The sequence below is a fragment of the Zea mays genome, chromosome 9, assembly GCF_902167145.1.
Source record: "Zea mays cultivar B73 chromosome 9, Zm-B73-REFERENCE-NAM-5.0, whole genome shotgun sequence".
Taxonomy (NCBI): Eukaryota; Viridiplantae; Streptophyta; class Magnoliopsida; order Poales; family Poaceae; genus Zea; species Zea mays.
The window spans coordinates 96697172-96723200 of record NC_050104.1 but is presented as its reverse complement, the minus strand read 5'-3'; positions in this window follow the sequence as shown (position 1 = coordinate 96723200).

Below are 26029 nucleotides of genomic sequence, written 5' to 3'. Positions count from 1 at the left end.
AGCTCTCTTTTGGCCAAAACATTGTGCCACCTTCAGTAGATATGCCTTGACTCGGGCACAGTACCGTTAACTGTGCGAGCTTCGGACTGCTCCCGAAGGTCACGTTGTTGTTGAGGCCAAAGATGCCCTTCTGGCTACTTATCATGACTTGGGGCAGGCGCAGTGGTGGTGGTGGTGGTAACTGAGCCCAGGAAGCTTGAGAGTGACTTGCCGAAGCGGCAGAAGTCATAGGTTGTTGATTGCCTACGTACTAAGGGATATACGAAGAGTAGCACGAAGCAGTATGCAGTACCTGCTTCGACTGGTTCTACCGTGCTTTGGCTTCAGCAATTTCCTTATGCTTCTGGATCGTGACTTGGCACGTCCTTGTTGTGTGTCCCTTGTCCTCGCCATAGAACATGCAGAATAATTTCCTGGGCTGATTATCGTACCTTCCTCTGCCAAAGCTTCTCCCCCCTCTGCCTCTCAGGGCTGGTGGTCTGTAGGAAGTTTGTTGCATACCCGAAGACTGTGAGTTGTGCTGACTGCTCTGAGCATTATTGGCCCTGTCATCATTGGCATTAGGATTGTGGATTGTCCTGACATGCCTAGGATGGAGTCTTCCTCCGAAACCCCTAGTCACCTCAGAATACCTATATGCTTCCTCCCTTCTTTGACAGAAATCATTGTCAGCTCAAATGTATTCGTCCATCTTCTGGAGAAGTTTCTCCAAGGTCTGTGGTGGCTTCCTTGTGAAATATTGAGCTGTGGGTCCTGGTCTGAGCCCCTTGATCAAGACCTCAATGACAATCTCATTGGGCATTGTAGGCGCTTGAGCTCTCAAACGCTAGAACCTTCGGACGTACGCCTGTAGATACTCCTCATGGTCCTGCGTGCATTGGAAAAGGGCCTGAGCAGTGATTGGCTTCGCCTGGAAGCCTTGGAAGCTAGTGACTAGCATGTCCTTCAGATTCTACCATGACGTAATTGTCCCTGGCCGGAAAGAGGAATACCATGTCTGAGCCACACTTCTAACTGCCATGATGAAGGACTTCGCCATGACGGCAGTATTGCCCTCATACGAGGATATTGTTGCCTTGTAACTCATCAGGAACTGCTTTGGATCCGAATGCCCATCATACATGGGTAGCTGAGGTGGCTTGTAGGATGGTGGCCACGGGGTAGCCTGCAATTCTGCTGCCAAAGGAGAAGCATCATCGAAAGCAAAGTTACCATGGTGAAAATCGTCGTACCATTCATCTTCATTGATTGGGCTTTCTTGACAAAGCTCCCTGTGTTGGGGCCTTCGGTCTTGTTCATCCTGAGTGAGATGACGCATTTCTTCAGCTGCTTCGTCAATTTTCCTCTGAAGGTCGGCCAGCCAAAGCATTTTCCCTTCTTCCTCTGTACTTGCTACTGAATCACTTCTAAGTCCCTGATCTCCTGGTCCAGTTGCTCCTCATGAAGTGTTGGGCTAGTAACCTTTCTCTTCTGGCTTCTAGCTTCTCGCAGGGAGAGTGTATCCTGATTTGTGTCTAGTGGCTGCAGAGCAGCCCCTGGCGCTGTTGTCTTCGTCGACGGCATGACGAAGGTGGATGCTTGCCGAAGGTGGTCGTTCAGGTTCACCGGAGGTGGGCACCAATGTTGTTCACTTGTTCTCAAATGCTATAAATCAAGAACAAGGCAACACAATCGTTAAAGATTAACGACCTTCGTCTTTCGAAACATTATCTCCACATGGGGATACTACTCATCAGATGAAGGTTAAGAGAGGCATACCTTCATTATTTAATACATGAACAAAAATACGAAAGGATAAAGATAAAAACTAGATCTTATCAATTTATTTATATTCGTGTTCCATAAAATATAAATGATGTTGGGACCATGCTTCATCGCCGAAGGTCCTGCAGAGAGATACAGCTTCGGCTGAAGCTGCTCGTACGTGACGCCGAAGGCATTATTCATGAAGCTTTGATAATACAACATATCCGAAGGAGAAGGGACGAACCGACTTAAAGATAAAATGACCTTTTAGTCCATAAAGGTCTGAGTCAATGTTGTAAATTTTTATGAGGGGCATGATTGTAATTCCTCACAGGCTGTGTCCTGTGCCTATAAATAGTGAACAGTATTCCTTTACTGTTCACGCATTCCTGCAATTGTAATCGCATCACTTGGAAATTATTCTTCGCCAAGACAGAGGTACAAATGTATCTAAACATTTGAATACATCAAATTTGTTTAATATGAAAATGATGATTATTTATAATTTACTTCTTATTAATGCTTCATATCTCGAATTATTTTGTACAATCTCTGGGAGTTCAATTACGAAGATCCAACCTTCGTAATTGTACCATCTTTGACCTTCGTCCGAAGTTCATTAAATCCTTAAGGAAATAATGCTTCAGCGGACGAAGGGCATTAACATTTAACATTTTATGTTGCCTTGTTCTTAATTCATAGCATTTGAGAACGAGTCTCCAACAAATGAATATTTGACAGTATTGATATTACATTGATACCTTTGGCTTGCTCAAAGGTGTGAATGCGGGAGAGTGATTACAATCCAGCGTGAACAGTACGGTGGTACTGTTCATCTATTTATAGGCACATGACACATCCCGGGTGAAATTACATATATGTCCTTGTCATCCATCTACAATCATAACACAAAACATTAAGGACTAAGTAGTCTTTGTCCTTTTTTAGTCATCGTTATACTTGGTCTTCGTCATCACATCCAGCCAAAGTTTTGTGGCTATAGCTTCGTCGTCCATTTTTATCACCTTCGGGTTACATCTTTACCCTTGTCACGAGAGAAGATCTTCATTCTGAAGCTAAAGCCTCCTGCAATAATCCATGTCATACTGAAAACACATAGTCAGTCGCGTTTTTGAGGACCTTCGGAGGAAGAAGGCCCCCAACACATGACTTACATTGATTGCTCCGTTGATAGGGTTTAGAAGGCATCCTTTTACTGTATGCATGAACATGTAGCACCAGTATATATCTGCTCATGACTTACACTGATTGCTCCGTTTGTACGATTTGTAGGAAGTAAGAAGGGAGACTGCTTATGCGATATGTAAATGGCAATTGTGTTAGTATTAACGATGGAAAGACTGTATATGAAGTAATATGAGATATGAAAAATAACTATTGTGTACAAATTTTGCGCTCTTGTATATAAATTATCACCCTCGCACGATGCAGCACCCATTCATCAGAATCAATCTCCCCGACTTCGGAATCATGGAAAGCAACGAAGTCATAGGCCACCATAACGTTGGATGCCAGCTGAGCCACACCCGGTACACGTTCTCCAAGATCAACATAAAACCAAGACTTGAACTAGCTTCCCATTTTTTCTTTGCACACGGCACCAGTTCATACACTTTGCCTCCCATCTTGCCGGTCTTCGGTGTGAAAGTACATCTCTCGAACTGCATCACCCTGCCACCCACAGTCTTCTTCTGCCATTGAAGACAGTAATGGTTTGCAAAGACTTCGATTGAAGGCTCTACGCCATATATAGTCAGCGCCCACACATATTTAGATAATGCCACAATGGCATTCAGTATCAATTGATGCAGTTGAACACTGAAACATTTCAACACTTCGACCACAAATGGGTGGCATGGAAATTGAAGACCGACTTCAAAAAATGCCTCGAACACTACGATCTTCCCTTGTGGGTTCAGAGTCTTCTCAGTACCATGCACGCGCCTGGTTCCCACTCCAAAATAACCCAACCGTTCAAACTCACGCACATGGTTTGAGGAAACCATAGATCGACCAAATTCCAAGGTTTCCAAGCCAATGGCGCGATGTACACCGGAACCACCCGCCGCCGGCGATATCCTAGCAGGGGGCACAATACTTAATGATGAGGAAGAAGAGAGCGGTGTCATGTATCGGCGTTGGCGGCGAGCAGTTTGCTAAATCCACGCTAGAGCAATCGTCACTAACAAGACAGAGAGAGAAATGTGGCGCGAGAAAAAGCGGTAGAGTAGAGGAACGAAGCAGTGCGCAGAAAAGGAATAACCACGCACCGCCCTACCCTTATATACAACGACCGAGAGGCACTTCGAAAAACATGAAGCTGCTTACCATCAAAAGACGAGACACCCTACATCAGTTGGCTATGTCAGCAACCAATGGTCACAAACACAAAAAGCAACAAGTTCAACTTGTGATGGAGGGCAGTGTTCACCTGTCATCCCTACAAGACTTCGAGTTTGACTCAACAAGTTGAACCAACCCCTCGGGGCTCATGTTGGAATGAAGATAGAACGCCCCCTTCGATCACAAGTCCTTACGATCAAAGCTACAAAAGAAAGGTGAAGGCTGAGAGATAATATCGAAGGCACGAAAACACGACCTCTCTAATTGGCAGCAAAGTCAACCAGGAAAGTTGACCTATAAAGGGGGCTCATAGTTGGTGGAAGCTCGAATACAAAACATGGCCGAAAGGCGGCCCGTGATGTCGATGGCAAGTAGACTTCGCCTAGAGCAATCTCCGTGTAAACAGCGCCCGCCCTCTGCGGGCCCACTTGCAAGTGACTCTAGAGGGTATTAAATCTAATGTATTAGGAAATTATGTCATAAATCCTGTAATTACCTAGTTGTACAGTGCATAGTGCAAATATAGTTGGTAGATGGGGGTAATACAATACATATTTCACCAACCCCCGGCTAACCCTATATATACCTCGTTCCTATAGCCCACATGACTTGCTTGGCAATACAATTAAGCTTACATCCTATTCTTTTGTCGTGCTATTTTCTTCCTCGCTTATGAGTGTATGGTTATGGGTTTCGTGCCAACACCCTCCCTCGCCGATTTTCCTTGCTTAGTGCCACCAAATGCCAGCCTTGCTACTGCTCGCCATCCTTTGTGCTTGCTCCTCCGCATTTGCTGCTATCGCGCCACTGTTGCTCGTCGTCGTGGCCACATCGTTATCGCATGTTATCGTTCATCATCGTCGTCGTCGTCGGTCGTCACAGGGACTTCCACGCCCACGCTATTAGGACCTCCATCTCCCATGTTGTCGTCTCCTTCGTTGGTGCCTCTGCGACGTCGCCGACCCACAGACGGAGCTACTTTGTCTTACTCCATGACCAAATCGAGGTAGAAGATGAAGACTGTATTTGTAATATACTCCTTTTCATCTACGTTTAATCGTGCTCTAGCTCTGCGATAGTGTTTTTCTATTTTAAAAAAATGTGTATTCGATATCCAAATAAATTAAATAATACTACCACCGTTTTCGAATATTTGTCGTTCGCTAGTTCATTTTAAACTAAAACACGACAAATAAAAAAGAACGAAGGGAGTATTTTTTAGCTTTGTGTTAATGCGCTAATCAGTTTAAATTTATAGTTGCAACAATTTACATATTTTTGTAAATTAACTTGTATTATTTTTAATTGTTTAAGCATAGGTTTTCCAATTAAAAAGTTAAAAGAAAAGGTAGACCACATTTCCTTAATTTAAAACAGTAGATAGTTATTTATTAGCTATCTTTCATCATAAAGCGTGATTTAGTTGTATTCAATTTTTATACATGTGTATATAAATTGCTTATTCATATTAAAGATAAAGTTTCCTAAAAATGCTAAACAATAGATTTGGTGTTCATCTCTTTAAATTAAAAATGATAGCCTATAGGTTTGAATATAGTTTCTTAACAAGGCTAAGTGTTTTCCTAATAAAATGATAATTATTTATTACCCTTTCACATAAATGTTATTTAGTCTTATATTTAAGTTATTCATAATTATATATATAAGTTATTCATTTACAATAGTAATATACCATATAGCTTCTCTAAATGGAGTGGTGGAAAGGAAGAATTTGACTTTTGATCGACAATGAAACGAAGTTCAAGAATACTCAAGTTGAGTAATTCCTTGAGAAGGAGGGCATCAAGCAGGGTTCTCTTCTCCCTATTCACCCCAACAAAATGGAGTGGTGGAAAGGAAGAATTGGACTTTTGATCGATATGACAAGAATCATGCTTGAAGAATACAAAACTTAGATCGGTTTTGGGTGGAAGAGGTCAACATGAATTGCCATGCCATCAACCAGTTATATCTTCATCGACTCCTAAAGAAGACATCTAACAAACTCGGTAACAAACCCAATGTTTCATACTTTAGAGTCTTTGGGAGCAAATGCTATATTTTGGTACAAAGAGGTAGAAATTCCAAATTTGCTCCTAAAGCCATAGAAGGGTCTTTACTTGGTTATGACTCAAACACAAGGGCATATAAAGTCTTCAAAAAAATCCACCGAGTGTGTTGAAGTTTCTTGTGATGTTATGTTTGATGAAACTAATAGCTCTCAAGGAGAGCAAGTTGGTCTTGAAAGACTTAATGAGGAAGAGGCTCCATGCACCGCTTTGAACAACATGTCCATTAGGGATGTGTGTCCATAAGAGCCCAATCAAGAACAAGGTGGACAATTCTCCACTCTAGCTTCACCCCCAACTCAAGATGAGAAATAAGACAATCAAGATGATGGCACACGTTAAGGGGAATATGAAGAAAATCGAGACAAGGAGGATGAACACGAAATCCAACCACCAAGATCTCAAGTACCTCACTATAACACCTTAAACCCATCAACTAAAAATAATGCATTTAGATTATTAAGTGGTAAATATAGTGAAGAATTTATATTTCAAGTGTTTGATCTTATTTGCATTTAGAATAATTCTTGTTGTCTCGTATTTGATTTATGGTTGTTTTTATAGAATTTTTTTTATATTGAAAGCCCAATTAATTAATATGAGAACTTTGGTCCCAAAATTAGATCTTTAATGAGAAATATTTTTGGATAATTATTATGAATTTTTAGAGATATTTAAAAATATATTCATTTATATTTTTAATGGAAAATAAAAAGAAAAAAGGAAAACTGGAACCCTAGCCGGTCGAGCCGAATCGGCCCACCGGGGCCCAACTGCGGCCCAGCCGCGCGCCCTCCACTCTCCACTCACACTCTCTCTATGGCGCGTGGGGCCCACCCCAGCCTCACCAACTTCCTCGCGTGGACGCGCTTCTGTGCGTCGTTCCGCGGCGCCAGCAATGGCCCCTGAGCGACCGCGCTCGGTCGTGCCCTCCCTCCCCTCGGCCGCTCGATCTACCGAACCCGAAATCATCGCTGCGGCTCCTCTCCTCTCCACTCCCCTCTCTCCGAGTCGTAACGGCCGGCGTTATGGCAACACCATCAATGGCGTTTTGATGGCACCATCGCCGTCTTCTCCCCTCCCTGGCTCTTCTCCTCCTCCCCTCTCCCTATAAATGGAACCGGGTCGAGCCCCTTCTCTCCCCTGCACGAGCTCACTTCTCCAAATAGCGCCAAGCTCACCCTTCTCCCTCTCGCGACGCCGCCGCGTCAGATCGTCCACTCGCCCAAGCCACCGGGCTTCGCCGTCGTGCCCTACACGCCTCGCTGGAGCTTCCGTGTTGCGCCCCTGCCCTTTGCAACCATCCGCGCCACCCCGTCCCGTTTTCTCCATGCTCGCCGAGCTCCCTGCACACGGGCACAAACCTAGGGTAGAAGATGCACTTTTTACATTTTAGCCCCTGCGCTTGAGTAAAATTAATTTTGAAATATCCAGTTTAGAAACTATTAAAAATAGACCCCTGATGTATATGTTTAATTGTGAATCACCCCGACAACAATATTTTGGATATGAACATTATTTTTATATTTTGAAAATAAAGAATGTTATGGTTCATTAACTTTGTACTAGAAGTGTTTACGATTAACTTCTCATTTTAGCACATAAAAGAATATTATGTTTAAGTATAGTTTTACTAATATAAGAAAATAAAAGAGGTACTCGGCCACATCTTTTTGGTGAGGTTAAAATATAGATTTTTACTAATCATGATATAAGTATCCATACGCATATCACTTATTCATTAAGAATTGGTAGAAAATCTATTTATATCGAAAAAACCATGATTATGTTACTAAAGTCCAAAATTAGAGACTTACATTAATTCTTAGAATATTAATGTTATGTGACTTATAAATAAACATTTTTAGCGATACGTATAATTTCTATCTAGAAAGGAAAGGATAAAACCAAAAGATTATTATTAGTCATTATGAAATGATTAATTAGCAATTTACTTCCGTAGAATTGTTAAGTCATTTCATCTAAGCTATGTTAGATAAAATACCTTAGTAGTCACATGCCCATATAATTTTCACTAATCATAATTCAAAGTGGAAAATTTAGTGGATTAATAGAATAATTATGATTTAGACATTATTTATAAGTATAGTTGCCTGGTATGTGATTGTTTATGTAATGGTGTATGTTTATTTCTTTGGTGTATGTTTTCTTTTGTATGTACGATATGTGAATCGATATTAGAAGCTGACTGTGTGGTAGACGAACCAAACTTGTTCGAAGACAACCCGCAGGACACCCTTGAGCAAGGCAAGTGGATTCTCCCTCTCCATTTCTATTTGTAACCAAGTAATGCATATAATAATGTTTACTTTTTGGATATTTGCATAATTTGATAGGATTTGCCTAAATAGGATTTCATAGAAATACCAACCCTATTCCTTGATTACCCTGGGATAAATGTTATGCTTAGCAATTTTTGCTATTGCTCAACTTGACAATTATGATGTCACTCTTTTATTATAATATTGTTCTATAAATGAAATTTTTTTATGATGTTAACACGATGGTTAAACAAGATTATTTCATATTAAATTGAATATGAAGTGACCACCCAGGATAACAGTGCAACCACAAGTGCTATCATGGCTCTGGCTTTGGTAATTAGCTTAATGCACTTAGTACTTAGCAACCTTTCCTAAAATCTGGGCAAGAGGGGGGTCCACGGTGGTGGCAGCTCATGTTAACATGGGGACGTAAACTTGGCTAAGCTGCCTCGCCTAGAGGGCATCCACACTGATCTGAAAACCTTAGCAGGTTGTTTCGTGTTAGGTGTGTTTTGTGATAGCCTCGTAGTGGATCCCTAGCCATTCACCTCGGCAGTGTTTATGGGTCCGTACAACCCAGGCTAGATGGGATACATGGCTTATGGGTAAAGTTGTACCACCTCTGTAGAGTGTAAAACTCATATGTTAACCATACTCACGGTTAAGAGCAACCTGGACCCTCACATGATAATTGAACTTAAAGACGAAAAATATATCGTGATCCGATGATTTATAAATGGTTTCACTTAAGTGTTTTGAGATATAATCATGTACTTATGTTTAATTGGGAATTTTGGGATACACTTACAATTAGTAAATCAGGCGTTGTTAATAAAATATTGATCAACTAAAATGCTTACCGCTTATCCATAACCTACCTTGTTAAACTTGCATTACTCCTCCCACTTGCTGAGCCTCGACCATAAGTGAGCCCATCCCTTGCTAATATTTTGATCAGAGGGTGATGAAGAAGACTTTGCAGATGATGTCGACGAGTACTAAGTCTAACGATGCACCAGTCACCTTACTGTGGAAGAGTGTCCATGCTTAATTCTGTTGTACTTTGATAATGATACTTTTTAAGACACTATGGTTTGGATGATGTAATAAAGTTACTATACTCTCTTTACACCTTTATTGCATTGACTTTTGATATATTACACTTGTGACATCAACATATGCGTGGAAAATGGATCATGGAACACATATGTTGTGCATTCAGTTTTGCCCCAAAAACCTGGTATGACAGAAGTGATATCAGAGCTATGATGTCTCTAGGTCGTTAGACTAGTTAGAAATGAAAAGCCTAGTCTATTCAAAATATGCTTATTTTGCTCTTACAAAATTATTTTATTAATCTTACCTCTTTAAAAATTTAACTAAGTTGACATTTTCTCTTGTAGATGGTGCGTACAATCGAAACTACTCGGGTGAACACCAACTACATCCCTCTGCCACACAGGCTCCTGTCAACCCAGTGGTAATCGAGGAAGTCCCTGTGGATCTCCATCACCTTCATGTGGAGAACGGAGTTGTTCTGGAGGACAACTCAAAGGAGTTTCTGCCAAAGTCCACCCCATTGGCAGAATCACTAGCCTTTGCAGCTGGAGCGTCATCTTCAGCACCGCCAGCACCAGCAGTCCAAGCCCCTGCCCCTGGAGGCGACAATCCAGATGATTCTAGTGACGATGATGAAGATGGCGATGATGAAGAAGAAGAGGAAGATAACAACAATTAGGAAGCCAATGAAGAGCAGGAGGACAACTTCGTGGGGATATGGCCTGTCACTGAACATTATACTCAAATGTTCGAGACGAGGCACTTCCCTAATCTGTTGTAGGATGTTCTACATGCGTTAGGGACCTACGTCTGACCCTGTATGAGACAAGGCGAGTGTCTGAGCCCCTCGGGCTTGCTACTACATCACTCGCGTTCATATCAGGGTGATGGATGCAGGGGATAGAGGTTTCAGGACTCTATCAGCTCATGAGTCTCTGATGCCTCTATCCACCTACGCTGCTTCGGTCAGCAATGCTGCTAGGCGAGCTCTGTGGTCTCTCAGCCACAATTGCTGGCAACAATTGCATGACACAAAGTACATGCATCTTCCTCTATGTTTTCGTGGAGAAAGCCAGCCTAGCATTGTTCCAGGTGAGGCTGGAGAAGATCGCCTCAACACCCTTATTGGTATGGTGGCAGGTCTTAACACCGACCTGGACAGTGCTACCCTGGACCTATCTAGGGTACATTTGGAGCTGGAGGATGCACATGCAAGGATTGCAGCCCTGGAAGCTCAACTGGAAGAAAGGGATCCCTTTGAAGCCCAAGTCCCTGCCATGGCTTTGTCCTCTCCCCGCAAGAGGATCTGGAGAATCAGGATCCATCACCAGGCTGCTTTAGATGTTTAAGACATATTGTAATAAGATCAATTTCGCGTTAGATGATGAATATTTACTTTTATATATAATAATATACTTATAATAATAACAACCATGTGATGGTGATGTTTGCATAATGGTTGATTTAGATTTTTGCTTGAGTTCAATGGTCTTATGGAATGATGGCCATAAGAACATTTAAAAATTACAAATAGTCTTAACTTTAGTAAAAGCTACCCCCTAGAATTTTCTCTACTCCTCACTTACCTAAGGGTTGCACTTACTAACCAACCAGGTGGTGAACACTCGCTCAGGTCCTAGGAACAACAGAAATCAGCGAATGGGTCAGTAGTTGCCACCACCACTACCCAACCCAAACATGGAGCAGTTCATTGCCGCATAGATGAAACTTCTCCAAGGCGTCACTGTTTTAGTGTAGTAGATTCAACAGAATCAGCAAAACTAGCAGAACCAACAAAACCAGCAACAGAATGCACTCCAAGCTCGGGACAAGCACCGGGATTTCATGAGCCACCACCCGCCTGCTTTCTCTCATTCGATTAATCCTTTGGATGCCGATGACTGGCTTAAGGTCACCGGGAAGAAGCTGGACATTACCTAGTGCAAATATCGAGAAAAGGTCTTGTACGCTTCTGGAAGGCTTGAAGGCGCCGCGTCCGACTGGTGGGATGCATTCACTGCAGCACACGCCAACGCAAACATCATAACCTGGAAGGAATTTTAGGAGAACTTCCATGCTCATCATATTCCCTCGGGAATAAAGAAACTTAAGAAGAAGGAGTTCTTATCCCTCACACAAGGAAACATGTCTGTTAGTGAGTACCGTGATCGCTTCACCCAACTTTCATGTTACGCCCCAGAAGAAGTGGACACTAACGAGAAGCGCCAAGAACGTTTCTTAGAAGGCTTGATTGGGCCTTTGAACTATCAGCTGCAGAGCCATAACTTTCCCAATTTCCAGACTCTGCTTAACAAGACAATTGGCCTTGAAAGCAAAAGAAAAGAATTATCTAATCACAAGAGAAAATTCCAAGGACAGTCCAGCAGGAATACCCATCAGAACAACTCTTAGGGTTCTCAATTTCGCTCTGGAAATCAGAGTGGGAATAACAACTATCACGTGCAACGCTCTGGACAACAAGGTCAGAGAAGCAACCAATATCAGAACCAGCAAAGGGATAGCTCTTAGGCCAGCCAAAGGTCTGGTGGTAATTCGCAGAATCGTCAAGGAAGCGCCATGAACACACTGGCCAAAAACAACAGCACAACTACTCTAGTCCAACCCAATGGCTATTTCAAGTGTGGCGAACTTGGCCACTATGCTAACAACCGCCCAACGCGTAATCAATAGACGCCTCAGAGGAACAATAATCCAAGGTTTGACCAAACCATGCCTGCACGCAACACCCAAGGAAAAGGCTAGCAAAGTCAGAGTAGAGCCAAGGTCAATCACATCACGACTGAGATAGCTCAGGAGGAACCATAACTGTACTTGGTACGTTCCTTATCAACTCAATACCCGCTTCAATTTTGTTCGATACATGAGCATCACATTCTTTCATAACCAAAATATTTGTGGAAAAACATAACGTTCCTAAACAACTTATGAGAAAGAAACTACTTGTTAGTTCACCAGGAGGTGAAATGGAAGCCACGTATCAATGTTCCAATGTTAACCTTAAGATCATGGGAATAAATTTTATGGTGGACTTAATAGTCTTGAAATCTAGCGGCATTGATGTGATACTGGAAATGAATTGTCTAGTCAAGTATGATGGAATGATATCATGTGCAAGGAGAGCAGTTGCGTTAATGAGTTCACAAGGAGATAGAGTTGAGGTCAGTCTCAACATGCTAGCAAAAGTAGATGCTATGGTGAATCAAGTAGAGGAAAAGTCCCTAGAAAATATCAAGGTGGTATGTGAGTACCCAGACGTATTCCCAAAAGAATTTCTAGGTATGCCACCTAATCGTGATATAGAGTTCTCTATTAATTATTACCCGAAACTGCACCTATTTCAAAAAGACCCTATAGAATGGATGTCAAAGATTTAGTTGAACCGAAGAAACAAATAGAAGAATTACTAGAAAAAGGTTTTATTCGCCCAAGCTCGTCTCCTTGGGGAGCCCCAGTTCTTTTTGTGAGCACGAAAGATAGTTCGAGAAGAATGTGTGTCAATTATAGGAGTTTGAATGAAGTAACAATTAAGAACAAATACACGTTACCTCGGATTGAAGATTTGTTTGATCAGATGAGAGGGGCTAAGGTATTCTTAAAAATAGATCTAAGATCAGGCTATCACTAGTTGAAGATTTGAAAGGGAAATGGCCTCAACATTTCCTATAATCGATTTTGGTGTTTGACATCCATCACAAACCACGTGGACTAACTAGTTTGCCTAGTTGTCATATATCTCAGGTGCAAAAAGTTCAACATAAACCAACAAAGAAAATGAGTTGAGAACTCTACAAAGTTTGGAGCAAATACAATAAATGGTGCAGCTAGTGGTGCACCGAACAGTGTCCGGTGCCCAGACCGAGGCACCTTGAGAACTGGGCACTCTTGGGTTTTTATCAGAGTCACTCCGCTATAATTCACCGGACTGTCCGGTGATCCAACGGAGCAACGGTCAACTTCGCCAACGGTCGACTGCGCTGACAGGAGAAATAGTGAACAATGCAGAAGTCAGAAGTCAGAACTGCAAAGTCAGAACACACCGGACTGTCTGGTGCCACAAGAGGACAAAGGACTTCAATGGTCAACCGCTCCAAACCCCAATGGTCGGCTGACGTGGCACGCACCGGACAGTGAACAGTGTCATGTCCGGTGCACCACCGGACTGTCTGATGTACCCATCGACAGCCAACGACTAGGAAGTGGTTGGAGGCTATAAATACCCCAACCACCTCCATTCAAGCCATCCAAGTTTTCAGACCTTCACATTTAATACAAGACCAAAAGCATACACTCCAAGACACAATCAAAATATCAATTCCTCTCCAAGCCTCAAAATCAACTCAAGTGCTTAGTGACTTGAGAGAGGGTGTTTTGTATCTCCTTTGGTGCTTGCATTGCTTTTTACTTCTCACTCTAATTCTTGTAAGTGCTTTGTAAAGCTAGCAAGATACACCTAAGTGTGTGGCGATCCTTGCGGGGTCTTAGTGACCCAAGTGATTAAGGAGAAGCACTCAACCGGTCTAAGTGATCGATTAAGAGAGGGAAATGGTTGGAATAGACCCGACCTTTGTGGCCTCCTCGATGGGGACTAGGTTCTTTGGAACCGAACCTCGGTAAACAAATCGGTGTGTTTATTTGTGTTGATCTCCACTCGATTTGTTTATCCCCCTCTCTCTGTAAAGTTCCCTTGCTCATATTGTTTTGAGTTGGCTCCCAAGGTTATTCGCATTGATTGAGCAACTCATAGCAAGAGGAACAATCTTCCGCACTATGAATTTATTTCTAACCCTAACCCTAAGTGTAGTGCACGTTCAAAGTTCATAATTTTCAGGTTTTGCCTATTCACCCCCCTCTAGCCGTCTTTCAATTAGTATCAAAGCCAGTGCTTCATTAGAGTCTAACAACTCGAAGTGATGTCGGGAGAACACGCCAAGAGGGATATGATCATCGATGAAAATACCAAATCCTCAGAAAGGAAGAACGAGGAACAAACTCCATTAAAGGAGGTCGGTGACAAACACAAAGAAGAATCCATCGGCTCCATCAAGTCACATAGGAAGGGTGACAAGAAGAAAAAGAAAATGAAGAAGGTGGTCTACTACGAGATCGACTCTTCATCACCTTCCACATCCGGCACCGAGTCTACATTTTTGCAGCGCCAAGACCGCAAGAAGTATAGTAAGATGCGTCTACGCTATCCTCGCATTCCTAAACGCGCTCCTCAACTTTCCGTACCCCTAGGAAAACCACCATATTTTGATGGTGAAGATTATTGTATGTGGAGTGATAAAATGAGGCACCATCTAACCTCACTCCATGAAAGCGTATGTGATATTGTTGAGTTTGGAGCACAGGCACCACAGGTGGGTGACGAGGACTACGACTCCGATGAGGCCGCCCAAATTAGGCACTTTAATTCCCATGCAACCTCTATACTCCTTGCTTCCTTGTGTCGAGGGGAGTATAACAAAGTGCAAGGGTTGAAAAGTGCCAAAGAAATTTGGGACATCCTCAAGACGGCGCATGAAGGGGACAAGGTGACCAAGATCACCAAGCACGAAACAATCGAGGGAGAACTCGGTCGATTCATCCTCAATAAAGGAGAGGGGCCACAATCGATGTACAACTGGCTCAAGACAATGGTCAACCAAGTGCGCAATCTCGGGAGCACAAAGTGGGATGACCATGAAATGGTCAATGTTATTCTTAGATCTCTTGTTTTTCATAATCCCACTCAAGTGCAACTAATTAGTGGAGATCCAAGATATAAACAGATGTCTCCCGAGGAGGTTATTGGCAAGTTTGTGAGTTTGAACTTATGATCAAAGACTCCAAACATATTGTCAACTTGGAGCAAGGTGCCACCTCCACACCCGAGGTGCAACCCGTTGCATTCATAGCAACGGAAGAAAATAAGGAAGAGCCTACACCAAGTAGACTCCCAATCGACGCCTCCAAGCTCAACAACGAGGAGATGACTCTCATCATCAAGAGCTTTCGACAAATCCTCAAACAAAGGAAGGGGAAGGACTACAAACCCCATTCTAAGAGGGTGTGCTATAGGTGTGGTAAGTCTGGTTACTTTATTGCAAAATGTCCATATACAAGTGACAGTGATAGGGATGACGACAAGAAAGGGAATAAAAAGATGGAGAATAAAAGATACTACAAGAAGAAGGGTGGCGAGGCGCACATGGGGCGGGAATGGGACTCCGATGAGAGCTCCACCGACTCCTCCTCCGACGAGGAGCCGCCAACATCGCCATCAATAAGGGCCTTCTCTTCCCAAACGTCGGCCACAAATGTCTCATGGCTAAGGGCGGTAAAAAGAAGAAGGTACATTCTAGGGATATCCCCAAATATACTACATCCGATGATGAGGGTAGCTCTAATGATGATAATGAAGATGATTTAACTTCTCTTTTTGCAAACCTTACCAAGTATCAAAAGAAAAAGATAAATGAATTGATAGAGACCATTAACGAGAAGGATGATCTCTTGGAATGCCAAGAGGACCTACTCGTTAAGGAAAATAAAAAATTTATTAAGTTGGAAAATGCTTATGCTCTTGAAGTAGAAAAATGTGAAAATTTGTCTAAAGAGCTTAATGTTTGCAATGATTCAATTTCTTGTCTTAGAACTGAAATTGATAGTTTAAATGCTATGATAGAAGAATTGAATGCTTGCAATGTTTCTACATCTACTGTTGAGCATGTCAACATTTGCACTAGATGTAGAGATGTTAATATTGATGCTATGAATGATCACCTTGCCATGATTAAAGAACAAAATGATCACATAGCTAAATTAAATGCTAAAATTGTTGAGCATGAGTTAGAGAATGAAAAAATTAAATTTGCTCGTAGCATGCTTTACAGTGGGAGATGCCCTGGCATTAAGGATGGCATTGGCTACCAACAAGGGAGCCAAAGCAATATCAAACATAATGCCCCCAAGAACAGACTATCTAATTTTGTTAAGGGTAAGGCTCCCATGGTTCAGGATAAAGATGGCTACATTTTATATCCTGAGAACTATCCTGAGCACAAAATTAGAAGAATTCATGCTAAAAAACTCATACTATTTCTCATCATGCTTATGTGTATACTAATGGGGCTTCTAGCTCTAGGCATTCAACTTATACTAAAATGCCTAAAAAGAAAATTACAAATGCATCAAATGAACATAGCATTTCATTCAAAACTTTTGATGCATCTTTTGTGCTCACTAACAAATCAGGCAAAATATTTGCCAAATATGTTGGGGCCAAACACAAGAGTCCCAAGACTTGTGTTTGGGTACCCAAGGTCCTTGTTTCTAATGTGAAAGGACCCAAGACCGTTTGGGTACCTAAGAATAAGGCCTAAATTTGTTTTGTAAGTTTATGCATCCAACGGGTCAAGTTGGATAATCGATAGTGGGTGCACAAACCACATGACAGGGGAGAAAAGGATGTTCTCCTCATATGAGAAAAATGATGATCCCCAAAGAGCAATTACATTCGGGGATGGAAAAGGTTTGGTCAAAGGTTTGGGTAAAATTGCTATATCTCCTGACCATTCCATTGCTAATGTTTTTCTTGTAGATTCTTTAGATTACAACTTGCTTTCAATTTCTCAATTATGTAAAATGGGCTACAACTATCTTTTTACTGATGTTGGTATTACTGTCTTTAGGAGAAGTGACGATTCAATAGCTTTTAAGGGAGTGTTAGATGGTCAACTATATTTGGTTAATTTTAATGATAACAATGCTGAACTATACACTTGCTTAATTGCTAAGACTAATACGGGTTGACTCTGGCATCGCCGACTAGCTCATGTTGGGATGAAGAATCTTCACAAGCTTCTAAAGGGGAGCACATTTTAGGACTAACAAATGTTCATTTTGAGAAAGACATGATTTATAGCGCAAGTCAAGCAAGGAATCAAGTTGTAGTTTATCATCCACACGAGAACATCATGACGACCGACAGACCGCTTGAGCTACTCCACATGGATCTATTCAGCCCGATCGCTTACATAAGCATCGACAAGAGTAAGTATTGTCTTGTTATTGTGGATGATTATTCTCGTTTCACTTGGGTATTCTTTTTGCAGGAAAAATCTCAAACCCAAGAGACCTTGAAGAGATTCTTAAGAAGGGCTCAAAATGAGTTCGTATTGAGAATCAAGAAAATAAGCGACAATGGAACGGAGTTCAATAACTCTCAAATTGAAGGATTTCTTGAGGATGAAGGAATCAAGCATGAGTTCTCTTCTCCATATACACCCCAACAAAATGGTATTGTGGAGAGGAAGAATGGAACTCTTTTGGATATGGCAAGGACCATGCTTGATGAGTACAAGACATCAGATCAGTTTTGGGCGGGGGCGATTAACACCGCTTGCTACTCCATCAACCTACTCTACCTTCACCGAATCCTCAAGAAAACATTGTATGAACTCCTCAACGGTAAAAAGCTCAATGTCTCATATTTTAGAGTTTTTGGGAGCAAATGCTTTATTCTTATTAAGAGAGGTAGAAACTCTAAATTTGCTCCTAAAGCGGTAGAAGGTTTTTACTTGGTTATGACTCAAACACAAGGGCATATAGAGTCTTCAACAAGTCCACTAGATTAGTTGAAGTTTCTTGTGACATTATGTTTGATGAGACTAATGGCTCCCAAGTGGAGAAAGTTGATCTTGATGAACTAGATGATGAAGAGGCTCCGTGCGTCGCGCTAAGGAACATGTCCATTGGGGATGTGTGTCCAAAGGAATCCGAAGAGCCTCCACAAGCACAAGATCAACCATCATGTTCCATACAATCATCTCCACCAACTCAAGAGGAGGACATGACTCAAGAAGAAGAAGATGAAGATCAAGATGATGAGCCACCTCAAGGGGAGGACATTGATCAAGGGGGAGATGAAGATGATCAAGACAAGGAAGATGATCAAGAAATTCAAGACCAAAGACCATCGCACCCAAGAGTCCACCAAGCAATTCAAAGAGATCACCCTGTTAACTCAATTCTTGGTGACATTCACAAGGGGGTAACCACTAGATCTCGAATTGCTCATTTCTGTGAACATTACTCTTTTGTGTCTTCTATTGAACCATACATGATAGAGGATGCACTAAGAGACCCAGACTGGGTGGTGGCAATGCAAGAGGAGCTCAATAACTTCACAAGGAATGAGGTATGGCATTTAGTTTCATGTCCTAACCAAAATGTTGTAGGTACCAAGTGGGTATTCCGCAACAAACAAGATGATCATGGTGTGGTGACTAGGAACAAAGCCCGACTTGTTGCCAAAGGATAATCACAAGTCGAAGGTTTGGATTTCGATGAAACCTATGCACTCGTAGCTAGGCTTGAGTCAATTCATATATTACTTGCATATGCTACTTACCATGGCTTTAAGTTATATCAAATGGACGTGAAGAGTTCCTTCCTCAATGGTCCTATCAAGGAAGAGGTATATGTTGAGCAACCTCCCAGCTTTGAAGATAGTGAGTATCCTAAACATGTGTATAAGCTCTCAATGTCACTTTATGGGCTCAAGCAAGCCCCAAGAGCATGGTATGAATGCCTGATCCTACTCTCTTCACTAAAACAATTGCTAAAGACTTGTTTATATGCCAAATTTATGTTGATGATATTATATTTGGGTCAACTAACAAGTCCTCTTGTGAAGAATTTAGTAGGATTATGATACAGAAATTCGAGATGTCTATGATGGGGGAGTTGAAGTATTTCCTTGGATTTCAAATCAAGCAACTCCAAGAGGGCACCTTCATCTGCCAAACTAAGTACATTCAAGATATACTGAAGAAGTTTGGAATGAAGAATGCCAAGCCCATCAAGACACCTACGGGAACAAATGGGCATCTTGACCTTGACACGGGAGGTAAATCTGTAGATCAAAAGGTATACCGGTCGATGATAGGTTCTTTATTCTATTTATGTGCTTCTTGACTGGATATAATGCTTTCCGTATGCATGTGTGCAAGGTTCCTGGCAAATCCTAAGGAAGTTCACCTTAGGGTCGTGAAAAGAACCATGAGATATTTAGTTTACACTCCTAAGTTTGGGCTATGGTACCCCAAGGGATCTACCTTTGATTTAATTGGGTATTCCGATGTCGATTATGCTGGATGTAAAATTGACAGGAAGAGCACATCAGGGAATTGTCAGTTTCTAGGAAGATCCCTGGTGTCTTGGGCTTCAAAGAAACAAAACTCAGTAGCTCTATCCACCGCCGAAGCCGAGTATATTATCGTAGGACATTGTTGGACACAATTGCTCTGGATGAGGCAAACCCTTAGGGACTATGGCTACAAGTTGAGCAAAGTCCCTCTCCTATGTGATAATGAGAGTGCAATCTGCATGGCAGATAATCCCGTTGAACACAACCGCACTAAGCACATAGACATCCGGTATCACTTTTTGAGAGATCACCAACAAAAGGGGGATATTGAAATTGCTAATGTTAGAACCCACAACCAATTAGCAGATATCTTTACCAGGCCCCTAGATGAAAAGACTTTTAGCAAACTTAGGAATGAAATAAACATCTTAGATTCTCGGAACTTTGATTGAAACATTACACATATAGCTCATTTATATACCTTTGATCATGTCTCTTTCATTTGGTACAAATGCATATTTCTTATTCTTCTTGTGCCAAGGTTAATACTAATATGCTTCCATGAGTATCTCTATGATTAGTCTTAGATTTAAAGGGAAATGAAGTATTCAGCTAAGGCAAGGCTTCCACTACAACTCTGTTGGTATCATTTATCCTTTTCCCTACTCTTTCACTCACATTCTTAAATATTAGGCCTCTCAAGTTTCTTTGTTTTTGGCGATTAATGCCAAATGGGGAGAATTAATAGGCCCAAAGCAAAAGGACCGCACCACCACCTCATTTTCAAAAACTGATTGTTTCACAAAGGGGAGAAATTATTCAAATTACAAAACCCTCTTGACAGCTAAGAGGAGAATTTCTTTAGGGGGAGCTTTTATTTAGCCAAAGAAAAAGAATTTGAAACAGGGGGGAGAATTTACAAAAATCTTGAAAATGTTTTTTTAAATCATATTCTTATACAATTGGCTATTTGTAAAAGAATTTGAAAATATTTTTCCAAAGGATTTGCAAAAACAAGCAAAGTGGTGCAAATGTGGTCCAAAATGTTAAACTAGAAGAAAGCAGTCACATATACTTAGAAATACTTTCTGTTGGTTTAAATTCAAAGTAACTTATGTACAACTGTCTAATTGCAAACTAGTTTCATTCCTACACTTTATATTTGCTTTGGTTTGTGTTGGCATCAATCACCAAAAAGCGGGAGATTGAAAGGGAAATGACCTCAACATTTCCTATAATCGATTTTGGTGTTTGACGTCCATCACAAACCACGTGGACTAACTAGTTTCCCTAGTTGTCATTTATCTTAGGTGCAAAAGTTCAACATAAACCAACAAAGAAAATGAGTTGGGGAACTTTACAAAGTTTGGAGCAAATACAACCAGTGGCGCACCGGACACTATCCGGTGCCCAGGCCGAGGCACCTCGCGAACTGACCGCTCTCGGGTTTTTCTCAGAGTCACTCCGCTATAATTCACCGGACTGTCCGATGTGCACCGGACTGTCCGGTGAGCCAACGGAGCAACGGTCAACTTCGCCAACGGTCGACTACGCTGGCAGGAGAAACAGTGAACCGGACTGCTCGGTGCCGCAAGAGGACAAAGGACTTCAACGGTCAACCGCTCCAAACCCCAACGGTCGGCTGGCGTGGCACGCACCGAACAGTGAATAGTGTCATGTCCGGTGCACCACCGGACTGTCCGGTGTGCCCATTGACAGCCAATGGCTAGGAAGTGGTTGGAGGCTATAAACACCCCAACCACCTCCATTCAAGCGATCCAAGTTTTCAGACCTTCACATTTAATACAAGAGCAAAAGAATACACTCCAAGACACAATCAAAAGATCAAATCCTCTCCAAGGCTCAAAATCAACTCAAGTGCTTAGAGACTTGAGAGAGGGTGTTTTGTGTTTCCTTTGTTTCTCTTGTTGCTTGGATTGCTTTTTCCTTCTCACTCTAATTCTTCTAAGTGCTTTATAAAGCTAGCAAGAGACACCTAAGTGTGTGGTGATCCTTGAGGGGTCTTAGTGACCCAAGTGATTAAGGAGAAGCACTCAAGCGATCTAAGTGACCATTTGAGAGAGGGAAAGGGTTGGAATAGACCCGGCCTTTGTGGCCTCCTCAACGGGGACTAGGTTCTTTGGAACCGAACCTCGGTAAACAAATCGTCGTGTTCATTTGTGTTGATCTCCACTCGATTTGTTTATCCCCTCTCTCTCTCTCTCTAAAGTTCCCTTGCTCATATTGTTTTGAGTTGGCTCCCAAGGTTATCCGCATTAATTGAGCAACTCATAGTAAGAGGAACAATATTCCGCACTCCGAATTTATTTCTAACCCTAGCCCTAAGTGTAGTGTGTGTTCAAAGTTCATAATTTTCATGTTTCGCCTATTCACCCCCTCTAGGCAACTTTCAAGATTCGAACTGAAGATGTACCTAAGACATCCTTCACTAGAAGATATAGACTATATGAGTTTTTGGTCATGTCATTTGGACTGACAAATGCACCGGCTTACTTTATGAACTTGATGAATAAAGTATTCATGGAATACCTTGACCAGTTTGTGGTTGTATTCATCGACGATATACTAGTATACTCTCAGAATGAAGAAACACATAAAGATCATCTGAGACTAGTTCTACAGAAGCTTCGTGACAACCAATTGTATGCGAAATTTTCAAAGTGTGATTTTTGACTAAAGGAAGTCGCTTTACTTGGTTATATTATCACAGATGGAGGAATCAAGGTAGACCCCGGTGAAATTAGTGAAATATTAAATTGGAAGCAACCAACGGTTGTGTCCAAGATCAAGAGTTTCCTCGGTTTGGCAGGATACTATAGAAGATTTATTGAAGGCTTCTCCAAAATAGTGAGACCCTTTACTTCACTGCTGGAGAAAGGAAAAGAGTTTAAGTGGGATGAAGCATGTCAGAAATGTTTTGAGGAATTAAAGGAAAAGCTAACCACTGCACCAGTGCTGATTACTGACATTCACAAAGGATTTGACGTGTATTGCGATGCAACACATCTAGGACTTAGATGTGTATTGATGCAAGAAGGAAAAGTAATAGCCTATACCTCAAGGCAGTTACAGAAGCATGAAAAGAATTATCCTACACATGATCTAGAATTGCCTGTCATAGTGCACGCTTTGAAGATTTGGAGGCACTACATGATTGTAAACAAGTGCAAAATCTTCACGGATAACAAAAGCTTGAAATACATATTCACGCAGAAGGAACTCAACCTAAGACTGCGAAGATGGCTTGAGTTAATCAAAGACTATGATTTGGAAATACAATATCACCCAGGAAAAGCAAATATAGTGGCAGATGCTTTCAGTCGTAAAGGCCAAGTGAACAATCTTACTACCTATTTGATGCCACAGGAGTTATGTTGGGAAATGGAACAACTCAACCTTGGTATGCTCAATAATATGGAAGCCATGGTTATGGAAGTGGAATCTACTTTGGAACAGGAGATTCGTAAAGGATAAGAATCTAATGAGAAAATCAAAGAAATTAAAGCACAGATTAATTTGGGAGAACCTCCTATTTCATGGAAGATGAACAAGGCACATTATGGTTTAAAAAGAGAATATGTGTACTAGAAATCGAGCACCTACGCCAACTTATCTTAAGAGAAGCTCATGATTCAGCTAATTCTATTCACCCTAGAAGTGCTAAGATGTACCAGGACCTAAAGGAAAGTATTGGTGGTACGGTCTGAAAAGAGATGTTGCTACTTATGTTGCACTATGTGATGTGTGTCAACGAGTTAAAGCCGAACATCAAAGACCAGAAGGATTGTTACAACCTCTCAAGGTATCGAAATGGAAATGGGAAGAAATTGGTATGGATTTCATAGTTCGATTACCCTGTACTCGTGACGGCTATGATTCCATATGGGTTATAGTGGACAGGTTGACTAAAGTGGCACACTTTATACCTGTGAAGACAACTTACTCGGGAGCCCAGTTAGCAGAGTTATACATGTCAAGGATTGTTTGTCTGCATGGAGTACCGAAGAAGATCGTATCAAACTGAGGAACCCAATTTACCTCATGCTTTTGGAAAAGATTACATGAGTCCATGGATACCAAGCTAAACTTCAGCTTAGCCTATCATCCGCAAACAGATGGACAAACAGAAAGAACAAATCAAGTGTTGGAAGATATGTTAAGAGCTTTTGCTCTAAAGCATGGTAGAAGTTGGGATAAAAGTTTGTCTTATGCAGAATTCTCATATAACAACAATTATCAAGCAAGTCTAAAGATGGCACCGTTTGAAGCACTTTATGGATGGAAATGCAGAACTCCGCTTTATTGGAATCAGACTAGAGAAAGTCAAGTATTTGGCCCAGAAATTCTCCAAGAAGCAGAGAAGCAAGTACAGAGTGTCAGAGAAAGTTTGAAAACGGCACAATCGAGACAGAAAAGCTATGCTGACAATAGAAAAAGAGAGTTGATTTTTGAAGTTGGAGACTTCGTATACCTTAAGGTCTCACCAATGAGAAGAATGAAAAGATTTAAGGTTAAAGGTAAACTATCTCCTCTCTACATTGGCCCATTCAAAATTTTGGAAAGAAAAGGTGAAGTATTGTATCAGTTAGAACTACCCGATAACTTATCGGATGTGCAAGACGTATTTCATGTATCACAACTTAAGAAGTGCTTAAGAGTACCTGAGGAACAATTACCTATGGAAGAACTCAACGTTAATGAAGATTTGACTTATTCGGAGTACCTTATCAGAATTATGGAAACATCTCGTAGGATTACTCAGAATAAAATTATCAACATGTGCAAAGTTCAGTGGAGTCATCATTCGGAGGATGAGGCCACTTGGGAAAGAGAAGATGAACTCAGAGCAGAATTCCCCCATCTATTTTCAGAATTTCGTTAATCTCGGGGATGAGATTCTTTTCAGGGGGTAGGTTTGTAACACCTTAAAACCATCAACTAAAAATAATGCATTTAGATTACTAAGTGGTAAATAAAGTGAAGAACTTTTATTTCAAGTGTTTGATCTTATTTGCATTTAGAATAATTCTTGTTTGCTCATATTTGATTTATGGTTGTTTTTGTAGAATTTCTTTTATATTGAAAGCCCAATTAATTAATATGAGAACTTTGGTCTAAAAATTACTTTTTTAATGCGAAATATTTTTGGATAATTATTATGATTTTTAGAGATATTTATAAATATATATATATATATATATTTAATGGAAAAGAAAGAGAGAAAAAAAGGAAAAAGGAAAACTGAAACCCAAGCCGGCCTAGCCGAATCGGCCACCAGGGCCCAACTGCGGCCCATCCGCGCGCCCTCCACTCTCCCCCTCACCCTCTCTCTATGGCTCGTGGGGCCCACCCCAGCCTCCCCATCTTCCTCGCGTGGACACGCTTCTGTGCGCCATTCCGCGCCGCCAGCACTAGCCCCTGAGCGATCGTGCTCGGCCGTGCCCTCCATCCTCTCGCCCGCTTTGTCTACTGGACCCAAAACTGTCGTTGCGGCTCCTCCTCTCGTCCCCATTCCCCTCTCTCAGAGCCATAACGTCCAACGTTATGGCAACACCATCAATGGCGTTTTAATGGCGCCGTCGCCGTCTTCTCCCCTCCCCGGCTCTTCTCCTCCTCCCCTCTCCCTATAAATGGAACCGGGCGGAGCCCCTTCTCTCCCCTGCACGAGCTCACATCTCCAAATAGCGCCCAAGCTCTCCCTTCTCTCTCTCGCGACGCTGCCGCACCAGACCGTCCGTGTAGCTCGCCCAAGCCGCCGGACTTCATCGTCGTGCCCTGCGCGCCTCGCTGGAGCTTCCGTGCCGCGCCACCCCTGTCCCGTTTTCTCCCTGCTAGCGGAGCTCCCTGCACACGGGCACAAACCCAAGGTAGAAGATGCACTTTTTACATTTTAGCCCCCTGCGCTTGAGCAAAATTAATTCTGAAATATCCAATTCAGAAACTATTAAAAAGAGACCCCTGATGTATACGTTTAATTATGAATCACCCTGGCAACAATATTTTGGATATGGACATTATTTTTATATTTTTAAAATAAATAACGTTATGATTCATTAACTTTGTACTAGAAGTATTTACGATTAACTTCTCATTTTAGCACATAAAATAATATTATGTTTAAGTATAGTTTTACTAATATGAGAAAATAAAAGAGGTATCAGGCCACATCTTTTCGGTCAGGTTAAAATATAGATTTTTACTAATCATGATATAAGTATTCATACGCATATCGCTTATTCACTGAGAATTGGTACAAAATCTATTTATATCGAAATAACCATGATTATGTTACTAAAGTACAAAATTAGAGACTTGCATTAATTCTTAGAATA